The sequence below is a fragment of the Lathyrus oleraceus genome, chromosome 3 (assembly GCF_024323335.1).
Source record: "Lathyrus oleraceus cultivar Zhongwan6 chromosome 3, CAAS_Psat_ZW6_1.0, whole genome shotgun sequence".
Lineage (NCBI taxonomy): Eukaryota > Viridiplantae > Streptophyta > Magnoliopsida > Fabales > Fabaceae > Lathyrus > Lathyrus oleraceus.
In genome coordinates, this window is record NC_066581.1 from 392598506 (window position 1) to 392620338 (window position 21833).

Genomic DNA, 21833 nt, shown 5'->3' on the forward strand with positions numbered 1-21833 from the left:
GGCTACATTGAACATAATGACCATTTCTCCACCAACTCTGAATCCGATGTATTTGAAGCTTCAGTTGACGATGACTGAGTGCGAATCTCTGACAGATGACAGTTTGTAGAATAAAGTCTTGTCAGGATGCACTTACTTGCCAAATCCCTAATTTTTGCCTAGATTGCCCCAGAGTGAGGTACTCAATCTAGCGGTATACATATTCATTTTTTATGTCTCTAACTTTTTCCTGGATCGCCCTTTCGGGTTTTCAATCCACCGAGACACTCATTTTTGCCTAAGTCGCCCTTTCGGGTTTTCAACTTAGCGAGCTATTCTATTTTTATTTTAGGCGAAGTATTTCTTGACTGCATCTGACTTCACAGGACGAGAGAAATCCTCCCCATCCATAGTTGTGAGTATCAAAGCACCGCCTGAAAAGGCTCTCTTGACAAAATACGGACCTTCATAGTTTGGAGTCCACTTGCCCCTAGAATCGGGCGCGAAAGACAAGACTTTCTTGAGCACAAGATCACCTTCTCGGAACACACGAGGTTTGACCTTCTTATCAAAGGCTTTCTTCATCCTTTGCTGATATAACTGGCCATGGCACATGGCAGCCAATCTCTTCTCTTCAATCAAATTCAGTTGGTCATAATGACTCTGAACCCATTCAGCATCAGTCAACTTGGCTTCCATTAAGACTCTCATTGATGGGATCTCCACCTCTACTGGGAGTACAACCTCCATGCCGTAAACAAGAGAGAAAGGGGTTGCCCCTGTTGAAGTGCGGACAAATGTACGATATCCATGCAAAGCAAATGGCAGCATCTAATGCCAATATTTTTATGTAACAACCATCTTCTGGATAATTTTCTTGATATTCTTATTAGCAGCTTCAACAACCTCATTCATCTTGGGTCTTTAGGGAGAAGAATTATGATGTGCAATCTTGAACTCGCTACACAGCTCTTTCATCATTTTGTTGTTCAAGTTAGATCCATTGTCATTGAGAATCTTATCTGGCACACCATACCGGCATATGAGTTGATTCTTGATAAACTTCACGACCACCTGCCTGGTCACATTTGCATACGATGCCGCTTCAACCCACTTGGTGAAGTAATCATTTGCTACGAGAATAAATCTGTGACCGTTAGACGCTTTCGGTTCTATCATGCCAATCATGTCAATTCCCCACATAGAGAAAGGCCATGGTGATGAAATCACATTCAGAAGTGTCGGGGGAATATGAATCTTATCCGCATAAATCTGACACTTGTGGCATTTCTTCACATATTTGCAGCAATCAGACTCCATTGTCAGCCAATAGTAGCTTGCTTTCAACATCTTTCTAGCCATGGCATGTCCATTGGAATGAGTACCAAATGAACCCTCATGGACCTCAGTCATTAACAGGTCAGCTTCGTGTCTATCCACGCATCTGAGTAGAACCATGTCAAAATTCGTCTTATAAAGCACATCGCCATTGAGATAGAAACTGCCTGATAATGTTCTCAAAGTCTTCCTATCTTTCACAGATGCCCCAGGTGGGTAAATCTGGCTCTGAAGAAAGCACTTGATATCATAATACCATGGCTTATCATCTTGCATCTCCTCTACTGCAAATACATGAGCTGGTCTATCCAAGCACATCACAGTGATATTGGGAACTTCATTCCAAAGTCTTACCACAATCATCGAAGCAAGTGTAGCGAGAGAATCTGCCATCCGATTCTCATCTCGAGGAATATGATGGAAGTCAACCTCAGTAAAGAACGTTGAAATCCTCCTCGCATAATCTCTATATGGGATGAGGCCAGGCTGATTCTTTTCCCATTCACCCTTAACCTGATTAACAACAAGGGCCGAATCACCATAAACATCAAGATGCTTGATCCTAAGATCAATACATTCTTCCAATCCCATAATACAGGCCTCATACTCAGCCATATTATTCGTGCATTTGAAAGTTAGCCTCGCTGTAAAAGGAAAATGTGTGCCCTGAGTAGTAATAATCACTGCCCCAATACCATTTCCATATTGATTTACAGCGCCATCGAACACCATACTCCACCTGGAACCAGGCTCTGGCCCTTCGTCAAGCGTAGGTTCGTCGCAATCTTTCATTTTCAAATACATAATCTCCTCATCTGGGAAGTCATACTGAACTGATTGATAATCCTTGATTCGTTGATGTGCCAAGTGGTCAGCCAAAATACTACCTTTAATAGCCTTCTGAGCTCGATACTCAATATCATACTCAGATAACAACATCTGCCAACGGGCAATCCTCCTAGCTAAAGCAGGCTTCTCAAAGATATACTTGATTGGATCCATTTTGGATATTAACCAAGTCGTATGATTCAACATATACTGGCGTAAGCGCTTAGCAGCCCAAGCCAAAGCACAACATGTCTTCTCAAGCATTGAGTATCGAGACTCACAATCAGTGAACTTCTTACTCCGGTAGTAGATAGCATACTCTTTCTTTCTTGATTCGTCTTGCTGACCAAGGACACAACCCATCGAGTCTTCAAGAACTGTCAGATACATAATCAACGGTCTCCCTTCCACAGGCGGAGACAGAATCGGAGGCTCAGACAAATACTCTTTAATATTGTCAAAGGCCTTTTGGCAATCCTCGGTCCAATCATGAGACTGATCTTTCTGAAGGAGCTTGAATATCGGCGCACATGTAGCAGTCATGTGGGATATAAATCTGGAAATATAATTCAAGCGGCCAAGAAAACCTCAGACTTGCTTCTCAGTTTTCGGCGCAGGCATCTCTTGTATCGCTTTGACCTTTGCAGGATCAACCTCAATACCTCTTTCGCTGACAATAAAGCCCAATAACTTGCCAGAACGGACTCCAAATGTACACTTGTTAGGATTTACACGAAGCTTATACTTCCTCAAACGCTGAAAAAGCTTCAACAAGTGCTCAACATGTTCAACTTCCGTTCTTGACTTTCTAATCATATCATCAACATATACCTCGATCTCCTTGTGCATCATATCATGAAACAAAGTAGTCATAGCTCGTTGATACGTGGCTCCGGCGTTCTTCAAACTGAAGGGCATCACTCGATAACAGAATGTTCCCCAAGGTGTGATGAATGTTGTCTTCTCCATATCCTTGGGTGCCATCTTAATCTGATTATATCTGGAAAATCCGTCCCTAAATGAGAAGACATTGAATTTAGCTGTATTATCTACCAACATATCAATATGTGGTAGAGGGAAATCATCTTTCGGACTAGCTTTATTTAAGTCTCTATAGTCCACACACATTCGGACTTTTCCATCTTTCTTAGGCACTAGCACGATATTGGCCACCCATTGAGGATATGTAGAAGTCACCAGAAACCCCGCATCAATTTGCTTCTGAACTTCTTCTTTGATCTTTACTGCCATGTCTGGATGAGTTCTTCTGAGCTTCTGCTACACAGGCAGGCACTCAGGCCTCAAAGGCAGGAAATGTTGCACGATATCTATATCTAGACCAGGCATGTCTTCATATGACCAGGCAAAGACGTCGACATATTCTCGCAGCAACTCAATCAACCCCTTCTTAACAGATTCTTCCAGGAGTGCCCCAATCTTCACTTCTCGCACACAATCTTCAGACCCCAAGTTGACTGTTTCCAAATTCTCAAGATGCGGCTGAATGATCTTCTCTTCGTGCTTAAGTAGACGGGTAATCTCGTCAGGAATCTCTTCAACATCATCTTCTTCCGCCTCAAATACAGGGGATTCAAAGTTGGGAGATGGTGTTGGATCATTATGTTTAATGGGTTTGATTAACCTGCACAATGATTTTGGATATAAAAGATTTTAGAATTCAAACAAGGCAAATCATTATGCAGATGAAAAGATTGATTTTATTCTATTTTTAGGGTTTTATGTGATCACCAATTTCATGCAAAAGCGAAAAGGGAAAATAATTGGAAAAACAAACATTTAACATGAATTTATTGAATGAAAGTATCATTGTATTTATGCGCCAACAATGTCATCACTTCTCCTTTTGGCATGGGAGAAGGGTTTTCAAACACAATGAACATTACTTTGATTTATGGATAACTGTCGGAATATCAACAGCGACCCAATTATTGCAGATCCCTCCAGGGATGATGAAATTGCCATAATCCTCTTCATCCTCTTCCAAAATGGCAGCAGCCTCTTCATCTTGACCGGTGTGGATGAAACCTCTACTCTTGAACAACCCTTGCTTGTTGAACACCCCAGAAGAATAGCCTATGCCAACTCGGGATTTGTTGTCTTCCAACTTAATCATTTGCCCCAATCCAGCAGTCACACCATGCTCAATGACCAACTTTGCATCTTTATAGGAAGCAAATGAAGAAGTTCTCTTCTCAACAAGTTCAACAATAGATAAAGCTTGGAACGGCGTTCAAACTTCATCCTCAGCATCTATATATGAGAAAGAAGACAAATGGCTAACCAGGAGAGCCTTTTCTCCCCCTACCACCACCAGCTTCTTATTCTTCACAAACTTCAGTTTCTGGTGTAGGGTGGATGTCACGACGCCTGCCTCGTGAATCCATGGTTTGCCTAAGAGACAGCTATACGATGGGTGAATGTCCATAACCTGGAAGGTGATCAAGAAATCAATTGGTCCGATTTTGACTGGGAGATCAACCTCTCCAATCATAGTTTTATGAGACCCATCGAAAGCCTTCACAACTACCCCACTCTGCCTCATGGGAGGCCCCTGATATGATAACTTTGCAAGAGTGGTCTTTCGCAATACATTCAATGATGACCCAGTGTCCACCAGCACATTGGACATGGCATCATCCTTGCAACTCATAGAAATGTGTAATGCCAAGTTGTGGTCTCTTCCCTCCTCGGGGAGATCAGCATCACAAAAACTTAAATTGTTATAAGCAGTGATGTTTGCAACAATATTGTCGAATTGTTCAATCGTGACGTCGTGATCCACATACGCCACATCCAACACCTTCTGCAGAGCTTCTCGGTGTGGTTCTGAATTCATCAGCAATGATAGTACAGAGATTTTGGATGGCGTCTGTAGAAGCTGATCTACCACATTGTACTCACTTCTCTTGATGAGCCTCAACATCTCATCACAGTCTGGAGTTCTCAATGTAGAGGTGGGCTTAGCAATAGGTGTTGTATTCAGAGCGTTAACAACATCCTCAATCGGGCGTTCAGCATAATCAGCATTATCATTCCTTCGAACATCAGCTTGCGGCTTTGGCGGAGCCAAGAAAACACGACCGCTGCGGGTCAGGCCGTTGACGTCGCCAATATTAACAACAGATGAAGAGGGTAGGGACACCTCTTTCCCATTCTCCAATGCTACATCATTGTAGCGATAAGGGACCGCCTTCTCAGAAGAATATGGCACAGGGTCAGCTGGTTTAATGGTCAATGCGGGAGAAGTCTTTTGCTTGCTACCATCATACTTGATGATAACAGGCTCGGGGATCCAGAATACTGGAGAAATAACGTTGACCTCATCTGCATCTTCGTCAACATTTCTATTTTGAAGGATCTCAATGACTCCCTCATCCAGCATTTCTTGAACATCCTTACGCACCTGGCGACAACCTCTTTGATTAACATAACAAACTCGATATCTATCGTGGTCGTGCTCGTAATGACTATAATCACACAACAATCTATGCATCTCGACCAGAGATTGTCGAATAAGATTGACGTACTTGACTTTGTACTTGCCAGGGCAGCCCTGGACCATGTTGACAGATTTCCCATTCTCGGGCAATGGGTTCTTCTTCACGTTAGCACCTACGTCCTCGAAGCACAGAATGCCACACCTCACAAGGTCTTGAACCTTGGTCTTCAAAGGGTAGCAATTCTCCACATCGTGACCTGGAGCGCCAGAATGATAAACACAATGCAATTCGGGCTTATACCACCACTAGGGGTTAGCAGGTATAGCCGGTGGGTCTCGTGGCGTAATCAACTTCCTCTCTATCAAAGAGGGATATAACTCTGCATACATCATCGGAATAGGATCGAAGGTGACCCTTTTCCTCTCGTAACTAGGGCTGATTTGATTATTATTTCGGGGCTGGTAGGCCTGCTGTTGCGGACGGTGTTGTTGTTGTTGATATTGCGGATGTGGTTGTTGACTGTTGTTGTGATGCTGATACTGTTGATTATCTCTGAAGACAGGTGCTATATGAGCCACCTGGTGCTGGTTACCGGCGGGACGCACGGTCTTTCTCCTCACAGAGGGTCTTCCTGGTTTCATATGGGAAGTCACAGCATGTGCCTCTCCATCTTTCTTCTTCGCAAACGCCCCATAACGTTTGGCAGAAAAGCCTTCTTCTCTGGTCAGGCGCCCTTCCCTGACCCCTTCTTCCAGTCGCATCCCCATATTCACCATCTCGGTGAAGTCAGAAGGAGCGCTGGCAATCATCCGCTCATAATAAAAAGAACTCAAGGTCTTCAAAAAGATCTTGGTCATCTCTTTCTCTTCTAGCGGGGGCACGATTTGTGCTGCCACCTCTCGCCACCTCTAGGCGTACTCTTCGAACGTTTCCTTGTCCTTTTGGGACATGGCTCTCAATTGATCCCTATCGGGAGCCATATCCATATTATATTTGTATTGCTTGACGAAGGCCTCGCAAAGGTCATTGAAGGATCGGATGTTCGCACTGTCCAAACCCATATACCAACGCATGGCAGCACCGGACAAATTGTCCTGAAAGTAGTGGATGAGCGGTTGGTTGTTGTCGGTCTGACTCGACATTTTCCTGGCATACATGACCAGGTGGCTGAGAGGGCAAGTATTTCCTTTGTATTTTTCAAAGTCGGGGACCTTGAATTTAACAAGGATTTTCACATTAGGGACCAAGCAGAGTTTGGCAATAGACTTGCCGAAAAGGTCTCTTCCTCTGAGAGTTTTAAATTCCTTGCGGAGCTCAAGAAACTGATCGTTCATAGCGTCCATCTTCTCATAGACATTTGGGCCCTCAAACGGCTCAAAATGATATATGGTGTCGTCTACTCTGGGCATAGTATGCACGACAGGAGGAGGAACAACAAGGACCGGGCTAGATGCCAGGAGAGAAGCAAAAGTAGGTGCATGGCCCTCAGGCATGAAATTAGGAGGCATCCCCCACGGGAATCCGGCTGGCATGGCCGTTGGAGCAAAGTGTGCGCTGGCCGTAGGCACAGTTGAGGAGACAATCTCAGAGATGACTGTCCTCTGGGGAGGAGTTGAAGGTGTCGGAGAAGACTGGCTCTGGGCAGCCATGAGTGACTCCATCAGGGCAGTCAATCTGGCCACTTCTTCCTTCAGCTCGCGGTTCTCTTGTTCCAAATGATCCATCAGTCTTAAAATATTGGCTCTGGTGTAGTACCGGTGAGTCAGCTTGTCTTCAAAATAAATGAAGAGCACAGAGTTAGACCATAGAACAAGAAGCCTGGAGCAAAACCTGCTTATGCACATGATGCATGCAATGCATATGATTTGTTTTTATTTATCAGAGGAACTTTTAGAGTTCTATTTGCAAATATTGGAAATATTAAACATTTATCACATATGGAAATATCTCATTAATAATATCTGGAAAATATTTTTACACCAAAGAAGTACAGTTTTGGTAACCAAATACAATACAAGAGAGAAGGAAAATGATCATCTCATGGATCCCTAGAAGCAATCATCCAAAGCTCCAGACACAGGAGGATAAGATGCACGAAGCCTCTTCACCTCTCTCTCATAGGCTGCCTCCATATATGTCTTATCTTTGGCAAGTCGATCGTACTTCCTCTTCCAAAACTTGGAAGACTGAGGAAGTAGAGAAGTCCATGCATCATCAGGATCATCAATAACCTGATGCTCAAGGAACTCTATCCAAGCATCCTTCTCCTTGATCTGTTGAAGCAACTCCTCTCGTTCACAGATCCAAGCACGTGCACGATCTTCATCTCTCAACTCCTCTACTCCTTGGTCTGGGAGGGTTGAAGGCCCAGCCACAACCAAAGGTGTAGGTCTTGGATACTCGTAAGGCATGAGGTATTCGGAAGCTCTCCTCCTCACCCAAGAAGTATAAGGCTCCAAAGCGATACAGTTCTTCGAACCTAGCTCCTTCCTTCCTTTCCTATGGATCTTGCGCCAAGCGCGAACCATCCTGCCCTTCAAGCCTTGGGGATCTTTACCCTCCTAAAAGAACACACCTTCTAAGTGAATGTTATTAGGTTTATCCTTTAGGGGGAACCCAAGCTGACGACGTGCCAAAATAGGGTTGTAGTTAATCCCACCACATGTACCAAGAAGAGGTACATTGGAGAATTCACCACAAGAGTCGATAATCTGCACACCATCATACACACGGTTGTACGTAAAGATATCATCATTGGTGAGAGACATGAGTCTCGTGGACCACCGTAGACATCCTTTATTCTCCTTGAAGGCGACCGTCTGTGGCAAGTGAGAAATAAACCACTTGTACAACAGAGGCAAATAGCACACAATGGTACCACCACCCTTTGCGTTCCTCATATGCAAAGAAAAATAAGTGTCACCTAACAGAGTCAGAACGGGATTAAGAGTAGAGAAAATCCTAATAGCGTTCACATCCACAAACTTGTCGATGTTGGGGAATAACACTAGCCCATAGATAAGAAGTACAAATATGGCCTCAAAGGCGTCCTCACTCATGGCCTTCCCATACATAGTAGCTTGAGCAATGAGGAACTCAGAAGGGAGACCTTGAATTCCACCTTTGGTAGTCATATGAGCACAAACCAGAAATTAATCTATATGCAACATGTTAGCTATCTCTTGAGAAGTAGGAATACTCTCTAAGCCACCGAACGACAACTGGTCTAGAATAGGTATACCCATAAGGTAGGCATACTCCTCAAGCGTGGGCAATAGCTGAAACTCCGGAAATGTGAAGCAACGGTACAAGGGATCATAGAAATGCACCAATACACTCATCAATCCTTCGTCCACTTGAGTAGCCAGAATAGATAGATGCTTCCCAAAACGAGCCTTGAAACCCAAGGGATCTAATACATAGGATGTCAAATTCCTTAGCTCTTTCAAGTCGGGTTGTCTACAACTGTACTTCTTTGTATTCCTTCTTTATCTTTCCATGTCTGAAAATTTGCAAATAGACCTCTTAAGTTCCTTGAAAATTTTCTCATTATTAATGATATGGATGCAAATGGGTGCATGAATGCATGAATGCAACAATCACACTCAAGGATCAAACAAAGCACACCAAACAAAGGTCATGGGATAGATCATGTCATCCTTAATATCAATCATCCATTTTGGTGGATTATGGTTTACACCTTATCGACACCCGAGTTCCATTGATATTAAGGACACATGAATGGATCAACCATGAATCAAGGGTTTGTTGCAAGTCACGAGCATGGAGTCTCGGTTAAGAACCACCCAAAGGGAGTGTACTAGGGTTTAAACCTGCCAAACATGTTCTACAAGAGGTTCCCATAGTCATCATCCCATCTTTCGGATATTATCGGAGAAACGACTACTCGTATTCCAAAAATATTCTCAAGAGAGACTCTTATGAGTGTAGTATCGCGTAACAATCGTATTAAATCTTACACTTGAATGACTTTCGCACTTCATCCTAAGAATAGGCCAAGATGGGCTTGGTAAACTAAGGTCCTTGGCTTCTAAGGTCTATATTGGAAAGAGTAATGTCTAACCACAACTACTTGTGTGACATTATTGATCCCAACATGACCTCCACCAAGTGAATGGACTTGCAAGTCAACTTGCTAAGGAATAACTCCACACAAGTCAACAAGACTATGCCATTCTCCTATCCTAAGTGCACTCGAGTTCGGGTATAGAACTCATCTCACAAGGATCACCAAGCATACAAGGAATTAATATTCAAGCAATTCAATCATTACATACAATACAGTAATCCCAAATTGCACAAAAATATGTCACAAAACAATATACAATACAATACAACACTATGAAAAGTAAGCAAAACCCACTAGGCAAAGTTCCCCGGCAGAGTCGCCACTTTTCTGTAGCGGGGTATTCGTTACCATTAGAGATATTGACTAAATCTAAGGTAAACCATACAAGTCGAGTCGCCACCGCACTTCTATTTATCCAAAGGAATGGTTAGAAAGTGAACAAAAACCTAAAAGTTTTATCGAATCAAAAACTAGTAAAAATGTCAGAGATCTAGGTAAGGGGGTTGGTTATGCAATGGGAATGTTTTAAGCACCCAAAACATCCTAGGTACTCCTAGGGAGCCCTTTCATACTTATTGTAAGGTTGATATTTTGTGAAAATTTATTTGTGCAAACATGATTGAAGAGATGAGAAGAGAATATACAAGTTATTTACATTTTTGTGTTTGGATGGATAAACCCATTGCCTACGTACCATCTTAAAGAAGATTAGGATCAAAACCTCGTAGTTCGGGGTAAAAATCTCAAAATGAGTTGGTGAATTGATTGGTCCAAAAGCCGTAAGGTCTTTTGTTATCCAAGGGAGAAAACTCAACCCAAAACCACAAATCCACCATGTGAGGATAACTTCAACATGCTAGAGAGGGGTTAACCCTATAATAAGCATGGAAGACTCATTGTCCATCACTAAGGATATAGGTGAGTATTACATCTACCTCAAGGATAACTCAAACCTAATAGCTAAAGGTTATGAAAAGTTTGATTAAGAAAGTGGCCATTGAAACCACAAAAGAAGTATTTGAATGGGTTATATTTACCAATGAAATGTGTTTACAAAATATGGTCAAAGTTAATTTAAAGATTCAATTCAAAATAAGTGTTATGAAAAAGTTTGAAAATCAAAAGCATAAGGCTTAGGTTTCTAATGTTTGAAAAGAAGTGTTAAATGTTTGCACAAAAGTTTTGGCTTGGGTTAGAGTGAAGAGAAGAAGAAGAATGGCTAAAGTCCTAATCATACAAGAGATAAGGGATAAGGAACAAGACCACAAATGGAGTTCCTCTCTTGAGATCATATTGATGATCCAAGTAGCTCCCATCCTTTGGAATATGTAAGCAAAATAATAGTAAGCTCAGGCAATCAACACAAGCCTCTTAAGAGATCCTCAATGTATCTTGTATCTTTCACTTTGGATGAACATGGCAATGGTTCTTCAATTGGAGCTCTCATAGGATTCCCTAGCACAAGAGCACACACATCAAAAGTTTTATGAAGTAAATCAAGAATGGACAAGAGTGAGTTTAGAGGTTTTATCCTTCTAATCTATCTAATCCATCTTCAACATTAAGGTCGTTTTACTCCATTTTTGCATAGGGAAAGTCCTAGAAACTAAGTCCATTTGTCCATTTCTTTGCATTTGGTCCACAACAATCAAAACAAAACACAAGCACAATAGTATATACACAATTATGTGCTCAAGTGAGCAAAGGGAAAATTGCATTAACATAAACATGTGCTCAAATGAGCAAAGGGGAAAAGCAAATGAATAATATGTACAAGAATAGTAAATTGCATAAATGTAAAGAGCAAAAAGTAAATGTTAATTGTTAATGGTTAGTATTAGTAGTTAGTGTGCCATAAGGCAAATTTAGCGCTATCTTAAGCAATCGTAATTGGACTTATGTAGAAGTCAGAACTATCTGAGGCTGGTCAATAATAATGTAGGCAACAACATAAGTTAGAGGTCTTGATTAGTGAATCAAACTCCAACAACTTGTCATGCCGAAAAGAAGATGAGAAATGATCTTGTATTGATTTAGGTCCTTTGCATGATTTCGAAAGCAATCTATCCTTAATGCAAAGCCATTCATTTGATCATTTAATCAAGATGAATTAGATTTGAATCAAGGAAGATTAAACCTCCCTAATCAATGCTAACCATCAACCTTTAACTCATTAATCAAAAAAAAAAGAAAAAGAAGAAGAAGAAGAAGAAATAGAAATGAAGAAATCAAGTGCATTAAATGAAATGGAATGTACCAATCAACAAGTGTTGACCAAAGATAGGGAAGATCAAGGTCAAACAATAGAAAACAGAAGTAAGATGAATATTGGAAGTCAAGAAATAAACAAAATATATTTTTGGCATTTTTAATATTTAAAATAAAACTTGAATTAAAATATTAAAGGAAGGTCAAACTTCAAACTCACTTCAAATCATCTTTGAAAAGTCCAAGTGAATTATCCCAAGTTCAACAAGGTCAAACAATGTTTGACAAAAAATTTCAGCATTTTTAAAAGTCAGAAACTATTTTTAATCAATTAAAAATGAATAAAAATAACCTAATTGAACTAAAATCTCAAATAAATCTCAAATCAATTAATAAATTGATGAGAATATTTTTCATAGATCTATCATCATTCAAAGAGGCTGAGAAAATATTTTGGATTTTTTGAATATCAAAAACTATTTAAAATGAATTAAAAATAAACAGAAAAGAGAAAATTACTAAAAAATAGCAAATGATAAAATAAAAAATATTAAAAATCATTTTTAGAAACTAGAAATTAAAAGAGAAATAATGCAATTGGTCCCATAATTTTTGGACCAATAATAAAAGAGATATGAATTTTAGAAATAAAATGGAATTAAAAGAAATAAAAGAAAATAGAAATCAGAAAATGAAAATTAGAAAAAAGGAGAGGCGTTGGATGGTGGCTCATTAATTGAGCTGGCACATCACATGGCCCTCAGCGCGTTTCCACAATACATCCAAGTCAATGCATCCACACGCGGTATTTAAAAAAGTCATAAGTTTGGACAGATGAGATTAGATCTGGAAATGGAAATGGATTGTCCGATTCTGATCTGGAGACCAGACGGTGGCCAGCGCCACCGTCTTCTCCGGCAAGCTCCGGTGGAGACCAAAAAACACAGAGATTCAAATGTTAACTAAAATGTACGATCCAGGCACCATTCGAAAGGTGAAGTGATGTACATCACTCCTATGCCACTCAATTCCACTCTAGATTCCTACAATTAAACACACAATAATGATGCCTCTATAGAGAGGACTTCAGACAACACAAGATCAAGGAAAATGGAGCAATGTATGATGAGATTCGAAGCAAATTTCAGTGGAGCAAAACCTTTGGATTGTGAAGAATTGAGTCGCTCTCTTAGGTTCTTTTTGCAAACAGAAGCTTCAATGGATCAAAGTGAAGAGGTTTAGGAACTTTAGATCTTAAAATTCAACCAATGCAATTGAATTTCAGATATGAAAATTTTGGAGAAAAATGAAATTTGTTCCTTTGGTATGGGTGGGGATTCAATTCAGCAGGGATTTAGGCGCCATTATGTTGAAGAATTGTGAAGGCAAGGCACGGTATTTATAGATGGAGAGAGCTGAATGCATGAGCTAGCTCGTGTGCATGGAAAATGGATTTTGAATTGCATGGGCCTGTGAAGGCCCAATGAAGGCTGAAATAACTTGCTGAGTTCATGTGAAAGGCAAATGGACGTGTACATTTGATGTAATCAGCTCATGCATGGCAATTGGAATAACTTTCACAAAATGCACTTAATTCTTCATGTCTTCGAAAATGATGCTTCCAAACTCCAAATGCAACCTTATAAGTAATGGTTAGAAAGCTTGTTGCATAAGAAAAAAATGCTATGTTGATCAAAACTCCAATTGGTCCTTGGAAATTAATGAAATTTGAGCTTGAAGTGTAGGGTGCAAAACATGCATATGTGAAGTTTCCAAATTTGGCCAATGTTCAGGCCCTTCTGTTTCAATGATACAAGCTCCAAATGATAACATATTCAACATGAAAGTTGTAGATATTTTCAAGACAATCAATTTGGACTTAAATTTTGCATCATTTAGATTTTTAATGAAGAAGTTATGGGCACTTGAAGTTGGATTTTTTCACATTTCAATGCATTTGGCCCAAAGTGACCTATAATGTTTTGCATTATCACATGTATTTCTTTTGAGATTTTGAAATTTTTCTCAACATAATATTTTAAGTAGACACAATAATATTTCCACTTCATTAAGTCTCACCTCAAAATCATGAAAAATGAATGAGTTATGTTCTTGGGAAGTTTACCCAAAATTAGGGTTTCAGTCAAAATGACCTATAATGTCTTAGAATGGATGATGATCTTCCAAGCTTCAAATCAATATTTGATGAACATGAAAGTTGTTAATATTGTCCTTAAGAACATAGTTTCTCTTGGGGTCATCTCCATTTGACCAACACATAAAAAGTTAGGTCTCAGTGCATTTCAAAATAGTCAGATGAATTAACTGATCAACTTCTCAAGTCCACAACTCATATCTTGATAAATTGATGATTGAGGGCACTCAAATAAGTTAAAATATGCATGAAATGATGAATTAAAGAACTTCCCTTGATTGTATTTGACCATGGGTTGAGGTTGCTTCATGAGCAAGGCATTGTTGATGATCAGATGAATTAGGTTTTCCTTGGGAAACAAACCTCAAACCCCTTGACTTACTTTGATCAAAATGATGAATTGAGATTCTTGGGAGGCATATTTGTTGGATGAGAGCTTTGGAAACCCTTACCATGCTTGTTTTCATCTTCTCTTGACCATATCATTGCACATAGGATCTCCTAAAAGCTTTTGAACTTGTGACTGCTCAAGCTACAAACAAGAAATGTTAGTGACATATTTTTCGTGCTTTTGAGTTAATAAAAAATGAGAAAAGCAATAATATAAATATCAAGCATACTTGGTGATCTCAAACCACTCATAAGAGAGATTCCACCCAAAGGCAAAGGGAACCAAGATGCTTATGATCCTTGAGGCTATGCAAATGCAATGTTATGATGCCACGAGGGATCTTAGGGTCAAAATTAGGGTCTTACACTTTCCTATGCACATTATACCAAGCATGAACCATCTCCTGCTTTAAAAGTTGGGGATATTTACCCTCTTGATAGAAAAGACCTTCTAACTGAGTGTTATTAGGCTTGTCTCTCAAGGGTAACCCAAGTTGACGACAAGCCAAAGCAGGGTTGTAGTTGATTCGTCCTTGTGTACCAATGAGAGGAATATTAGAGAATTCACCACAGCTATCAATAATATCCAAACTACTTAATGAAGAATCATACCAAACTATATCATCATTAGTGAGAGACATAAGTCTTTAAGACCACCTTAGACATTGTTGGTTCTCCATAAAAGCAGGCGTCTTAGGCAAGTGCGAAATAAACCACTTGTACAGAAGAGGAACACATCATACAATGGTTCCACCATCTTTAGAATTCCTTATATGCAAAGAGAAATACATATCACCCAATAGAGTAGGTACAAGATTCCCAATCAAGAAGATTCTAATGGCGTTAACATCAACAAAATCGTCAATATTAGCGAACAATTCAAAACCATAGATGAGCAACACAAAGATAACTTCAAAAGCATCCATACTACCGGCTTGAGAAAAAGCAGTAGCTTCCTTAATGAGGAACTCAGAAGTCAACCCAAAGATTCCTCCTTTCTTCACCCAATGAGCCTCAATCTCATACTTCTTTAAGTGAAAAGCTTCAACTATGATATGAGATTTGGGAATCTCCTCTAATCCACTAAAAGGCATCTTGTCAGAAACGGGTATTCCCAAGAGATGGGAATACACCTCCAACGTAGGCACGAGCTGATAATCGGGAAAAGTGAAGAAACAATAGAGAGGATCATAGAATTGAACCAACACACTCAAGAGTTCTTCAACTACATCAGCAGACAATATAGATAGAAGCTTCTCATGATGTTGCTTGAAGAGTCACTCTCATGATGATAGCTTCTTTAGCTCTTTCAAGTCGGGACATCTGAAATTGTACTTCTTAGTGTTCCTTCGTCCATAATCCATGGTCTGAAAATATTTGCAAATAAAACCTCAGTTCCTTGAAGCTATTTTTCATGTGATGAATGTTATGATGCGCATGAATGCATGAATGCAACAATCACAAATAAGGGATCATATACAAGGAAAATAAAGGTCAAGGGATGAATCAAGTCTTTGTCAAGATCAATCATCCATTTTGGTGGATTATGGTTTTCACCTTATCAACACCCAAGTTCCATTGATATTGACAAGACTTGATTGGATCAACCAAGAATCAAGGGTTTGTTGTGAGTCACGAGCATGGAGTCAGGTTAAGAACCAATCCCAAAGGAGTGTACTAAGGATAAAACCTGTAGATCATGTTCTAAAAAGTTCCCATAGTCTTAATTCAATCTATCGGATATTACATGTTAGGATGACTGACTCATCAACCCATAATATTCTCAAGAGACACTCGTCTGAGTGTAGTATCACGTAACAACTGTTATCAACTCTACACCTGAACAGTCTCCGCACTACGTCTTAAATATGCCAAGTTGGGTTAAATGTTCTACGGTCCTCAGTTTCTCGGACCCCAAATCATAGAAAGTAATGCCTAACCACAAATAACTTGTGTGACATCAATAGCTCCAAAAGGGTCTCCACTGAGTAGATGGGTCTCAAGCCAACTTATTAAGGACTATCCCACACAAGTCGAACATGACTATACCATCCTCCGATCTTAATTGCACTCAAGTTTGGGTTAGAACTTATCTCACCACTCAGATATCACCAATCACAACAAGCAGATTATATCATACAAACAAATATACATACATCAAATACACAATTATATACACACAAAAAAGTAGGCTAAACCCACTGGAGACTACTCCCCAGCAGAGTTGCCACTTAATTTTCTGTAGCGGTAAATTCATGACCATTAAGCTATGAATTAACTTAACATCAATTAAACCAGAGTCGCAACCGCGCTTTTATTGTTTCCAAAGGAAAAGGGAAAAGTACGAACAAAACCCAAAGATAAGAAGTTTTTAAATCAAAACTAATAAAATGCCTGATAACACTAAAACTTACGTATTTTCGACTCCGATTTCACATGCATTCTAGTTGTTTTATTGTCATTTTGTTGTGTTATTACTGTGTTTTCCTTTGTTTTCAGGTTTTTACTTTAATCGGAGCCCCGATCGAGAAAAGGAGTGAAAAAGGGCTAAAAACCCTAAAATTCAGCATTTTGTGCTTATGGCTTACCCAGTGGCGGGCGCCACAGACCAAGCCATGACGTGTCAAATTCAACTTCCCTCAACTCCCACGTTTCCCCACTACATCCACTAAGGCGCCTCACTTTGGCCTTGTGGCGGGCGCCATGGCCTTGTGGCGGGCGCCACAAGAGGAAAAACGGTTCCCTCCTATTTTCAAGTTGAAGGGCATCCAAGTCATTTCCATCTTTTTACTTGCTTATAAATAGAAACACGAATTCACTTTTACAATCATCCAAACTTAGAACAGAGGCAAACTCAGAAGCAAATTTGTTTCACTTAGGCATATATTCAGTATTTTATAGTGGTAATCGCTTCGCATTGGAGTGTTACCACAAATGTGTAATCAAGTCTGTGATAGAGTTTGTAATCGAGTTTGGAGCACTTTGGAAGGAAGTTAATCCTGCCGCCATTTTCTTTTCCGCATTGCAATTTACTCAGCCCTCCGATTGGAGCAGGTTTTTATTTCTTGTCTTTACTTTATTTATTTCCCGCACTCGCTTTTATTTTATTTATTTCCCGCACTCGCTTTTATTTTATTTATTTCCCGCACTCGCTTTTATTTTATTTATTTCTCGCACTCGCTTTACTTTATTTATTTCTCGCACTTGCTTTAAGTTATTTATTTCCTCGCACTCGCTTTAAATTATTTACTTTCCGCACTCGCACTACTTTTATTTATTTTAATGCACTTTTACTTTACCATGTCTAGCTAAATTTATAAGGTTAGGATGTAAGGATCATAATTGAACCGATAATCCGTACAATTGTTCGTAGAAACACTTAAGGGCTATTTTAACTTTCAAATTAAGTTTTCCCGCACTTCAATTTCGTTGGGTAAGATCGAAAGCCGTCCAACGCCTTTTTAAACTTAATTGTTTTAACTATTTCAAAAACAGCGAAAGTGCTTTGTTTAGTTCATTAAGAGTTTTTAACATTAAGAAGAAAAGAGATTTTAAAACTATTTTCGGACGCGTTTATAAGTTTAGAGTCTGGTTCGTAAGAACCTCTTTTGGTTAAGAAGTCCAGGTTATAATACTTTTCAACTTAGTCAAGATACTATATTTCTTAAAAATAGGTTTACTACTCTAACGCAATGCGCGCCTTTTTATAAGTGACAATAAGAGGGTTTGATTAGGGAGTACAACTCGGTTCTGAATACGTGAAAGCGACAGTTCCTGTTAAATTAGTTCTTTTCAAAGTAGGAAACATTGCCCATAAATAGCTCTACTAGAAAGTACTTGGATTATCAATCAATTACGTGAATTACATTCGACCCTGTCTTTATTAATTAATCTTTATTCAACACTTTACTTTTCATTGCACACTAAAAAAAACACCTATTTTGACTGCCTTTGATAAACACCATAACAACAGATAACGATAGCTTGACACTTGGTCTCTGTGTATTCGACAATCTTTTATATTACTCTGACGCGTTCGTATACTTGCGAAAAGCACGCATCAAGTTTTTAGCGCGTTGCCGAGGACTAATTTCGTCAAATTTCATTTTCCTGTTGTTATATCGTTTAGACTTAGGTTATTTCCCGCCGGTCAATGCGAAGAACTCGCAGTACCGGAAGTTTAAGCTTAGTAAACCCTCTGGCGGAACCTGAACGTTACGTTTGCGCACGTTTATTCTTTCATAGAATTAAGAGAGCTATGGCCGAAGATCAAAACCAAAGACCTCTTAAAGATTTCGCTCAACCATCTAACGAAGAACCTAGTTCTAGTATAGTAAACCCAACCATCCCAGCTAATAATTTTGAACTTAAACCATCTCTGTTACAACTAGTGCAACAGAGACAATTCGCGGGTCTCACTACCGAGAACCCTAACCAGCATTTAAAAATATTTCTTCAATTAGCAGACACTTTTAAAACCAATGGAGCTTCTCCTGAGGCAATACATTTAAGATTATTCCCTTTTTCCCTCAGAGATAAAGCCCTATCATGGTTAGATTCCCTTCCACCCAATTCCATTACGACTTGGGATAACCTTAGAAGAGTTTTTCTTGCTAGATATTTTCCCCCGAGTAAGACCGCCGTTCTTCGAAACCATATAACTAGATTTACCCAAAACCAAGGAGAATCGCTGTTCGAAGCTTGGGAGAGATATAAAGAGTTGTTACGAGCATGCCCACATCATGGCTTAGAAAACTGGTTAATCATTCAAACCTTCTATAATGGACTTCATTATAACACAAAAATGACCATCGACGCTGCCGCAGGCGGTGCTCTAATGAATAAACCTTACCCTGAAGCTAGTGCCCTCATGAAGACATGGCTTAAAACCATCAATCATGCGGAGTCGAATGAGCGACAGTTGAGAAGAAGGAAGCCCAAGGAGGAGTGCATGAACTGAGCTCTATAGACATGATGCAAGCTAAAATGGACGCATTATCCCTCAAAGTCGAGCATATGTACACGAACCCGAATACTGTAGCCGCAGTTTTGTCGGATTGTGAAATATGTGGAACCCAAGGACACCAATCTGTAGAATGCAGTCTATTGAACGAAACCCACTCCGAACAAGTGAACTACACCCAAGGGAACCCATATTCGAATACCTATAACCCTGGATGGAGGAATCACCCGAACTTCTCCTATAAAAACAATAACCCTATTCAAAATAATGCACCTCCGAGACCTAGTTATCAAGCCCCTAGATCAAATCAACCTATGCAACTTGTGCCACCAAAGCCGAGCCTTGAGAAAATTATGGAAAATTTTATCACCGCTCAAACCCAACAAAACAAGGAGTTCATGAACCAAAACATTCATGTTAACGAATTGATTTCTCAGTTAGGAACCAAGGTTGACCAAATAGTTACTCATACCAAGATGCTTGAAACCCAGATCTCTCAGGTAGCTTTAAACCAAGCCCCTCAGACTACACCTGGAGGACAATTCCCTGGACAACCTCAACAAAATCCGAGAGGACAAGCCAATGCCATTACCCTACGAAGTGGGAACGCTTATGATGAGCCACCAAACCCAAGATTGAGTGAACCCGAAACTTCTAAGGAATGTACCAAACTCCCGGACAAAGTAAAGGAACCAGAGGAATCTGAAAACCAGGAAGGTCGAGAGAAAGGAGAAGAACCTAAAGATAAAATTTACATACCACCCCCGCCATATAAACCACCTATACCATATCCGCAAAGACTCAAACAAACCCAGATCAATAAACAGTACCAAAAATTTATTAAAGTTATAGAAAAACTTCATGTAGAAATCCCTTTCACAGAAGCCATCACCCATATACCTTCTTATGCAAAGTTTCTGAAAGACATCCTTACCAACAAACGTAGACTTGACGATCCGAAGCCGTTGGAATGTAATGCTATTTCCGAGGACAAATTAGCAAAGAAAGATAAAGATCCTGGAAATTTCTCCATTCCTTGCCTTTTAGGTAATCATGTCATCGATAAAGCTTTTCTAGACTTAGGAGCTAGTGTGAGCCTAATGCCTCTAGCAGTTTGTGAGAGGTTAAACTTAGGAGAGTTACAACCCACTAAGATGTCACTTCAGTTAGCCGATAGATCTGTTAAATATCCGATAGGCATTTTAGAAGATGTTCCTGTTAGGATAGGTCAACTATTTATCCCTACTGATTTTGTCGTCATGGACATCAAAGAGGACAATGATATACCAATCCTTCTAGGTAGACCATTCTTATCAACTGCAGGAGCCATAATAGATGTCAAGAAAGGAAAGTTGACATTTGAGGTAGGTGACGAGAAAATAGAATTTATACTTTCAAAATTTCTTATGGCACCTGTGATGGGAGACTCGTGTTATGCCTTAGATATCATTGATGAATATGTTAGAGAATTAGAACAAAAAGAAATTATAAAAACAATTAAGTTACCATCAACCCCCGTAAAGGAAGATGATGACTTTAAAGAACCCTACATCGATGATAACCTTTACGAATGTTTATCCCTTACTCCAGATCCTATGCCATGCGTTGAGAAACCAACCTTAGAACTTAAGGAACTGCCTAAGAACCTGAGATATGAGTTCCTCGATGAAAAGATGAACCGTCCAGTTATAGTTAGTGCTACCTTGAGCCATGAGGAAACGAACCAACTTTTAGACATTTTACGAAGACATCCCTCAGCCTTAGGATATAATATCTCTGACCTGAAAGGTATAAGCCCATCTGTATGCATGCATCGGATTTCGCTCGAAGAAGATTCAAAACCCTCTAGAGAACATCAGAGAAGAATAAACCCTATAATGAGTGATGTTATTAAAAAGGAAGTTCTTAAGTTACTTGAGGCAGGTATAATCTACCAGATCTCGGATAGTAAGTGGGTGAGCCCTGTGCATGTATTACCTAAAAAGGGAGGCATCACAGTCGTGCAAAACGATAAAGACGAACATGTAGCAAAACGTTTAGAAGGAGGATGGCGGATGTGTATAAATTATAGAAAATTAAATAAAGCAACTAGGAAGGACCATTTCCCTTTACCATTTATAGACCAAATGTTGGAGCGTCTAGCCAAACACTCCTACTTCTGTTATCTAGATGGATACTCTGGATTCTTCCAAATACTTATTCACTTAGAAGATCAAGAAAAAACTACCTTTACATGCCCTTATGGAACTTTTGCCTACAGACGAATGCCTTTCGGCCTCTGTAACGCCCCAGCTACTTTCCAACGCTGCATGATGTCAATATTCGCAGATTACCTAGATGGTATCATGGAAGTGTTTATGGACGATTTCTCGGTTTGCGGATTCAATTTTCACAATTGTCTAGCTAACCTTGAGAAAATCC

General features: G+C 39.8%; 1 non-coding gene across 1 annotated transcript; it reads right to left on the reverse strand.

Annotated features, from left to right (window-relative positions):
* Positions 1 to 19091: 19091 nt before the first annotated feature.
* LOC127133476 (small nucleolar RNA R71) lies at positions 19092 to 19198 on the reverse strand. The gene has a single exon (XR_007807447.1). It is a non-coding gene; the product is annotated as a small nucleolar RNA R71 (small nucleolar RNA).
* Between the last annotated feature and the right edge of the window lie 2635 nt (positions 19199 to 21833).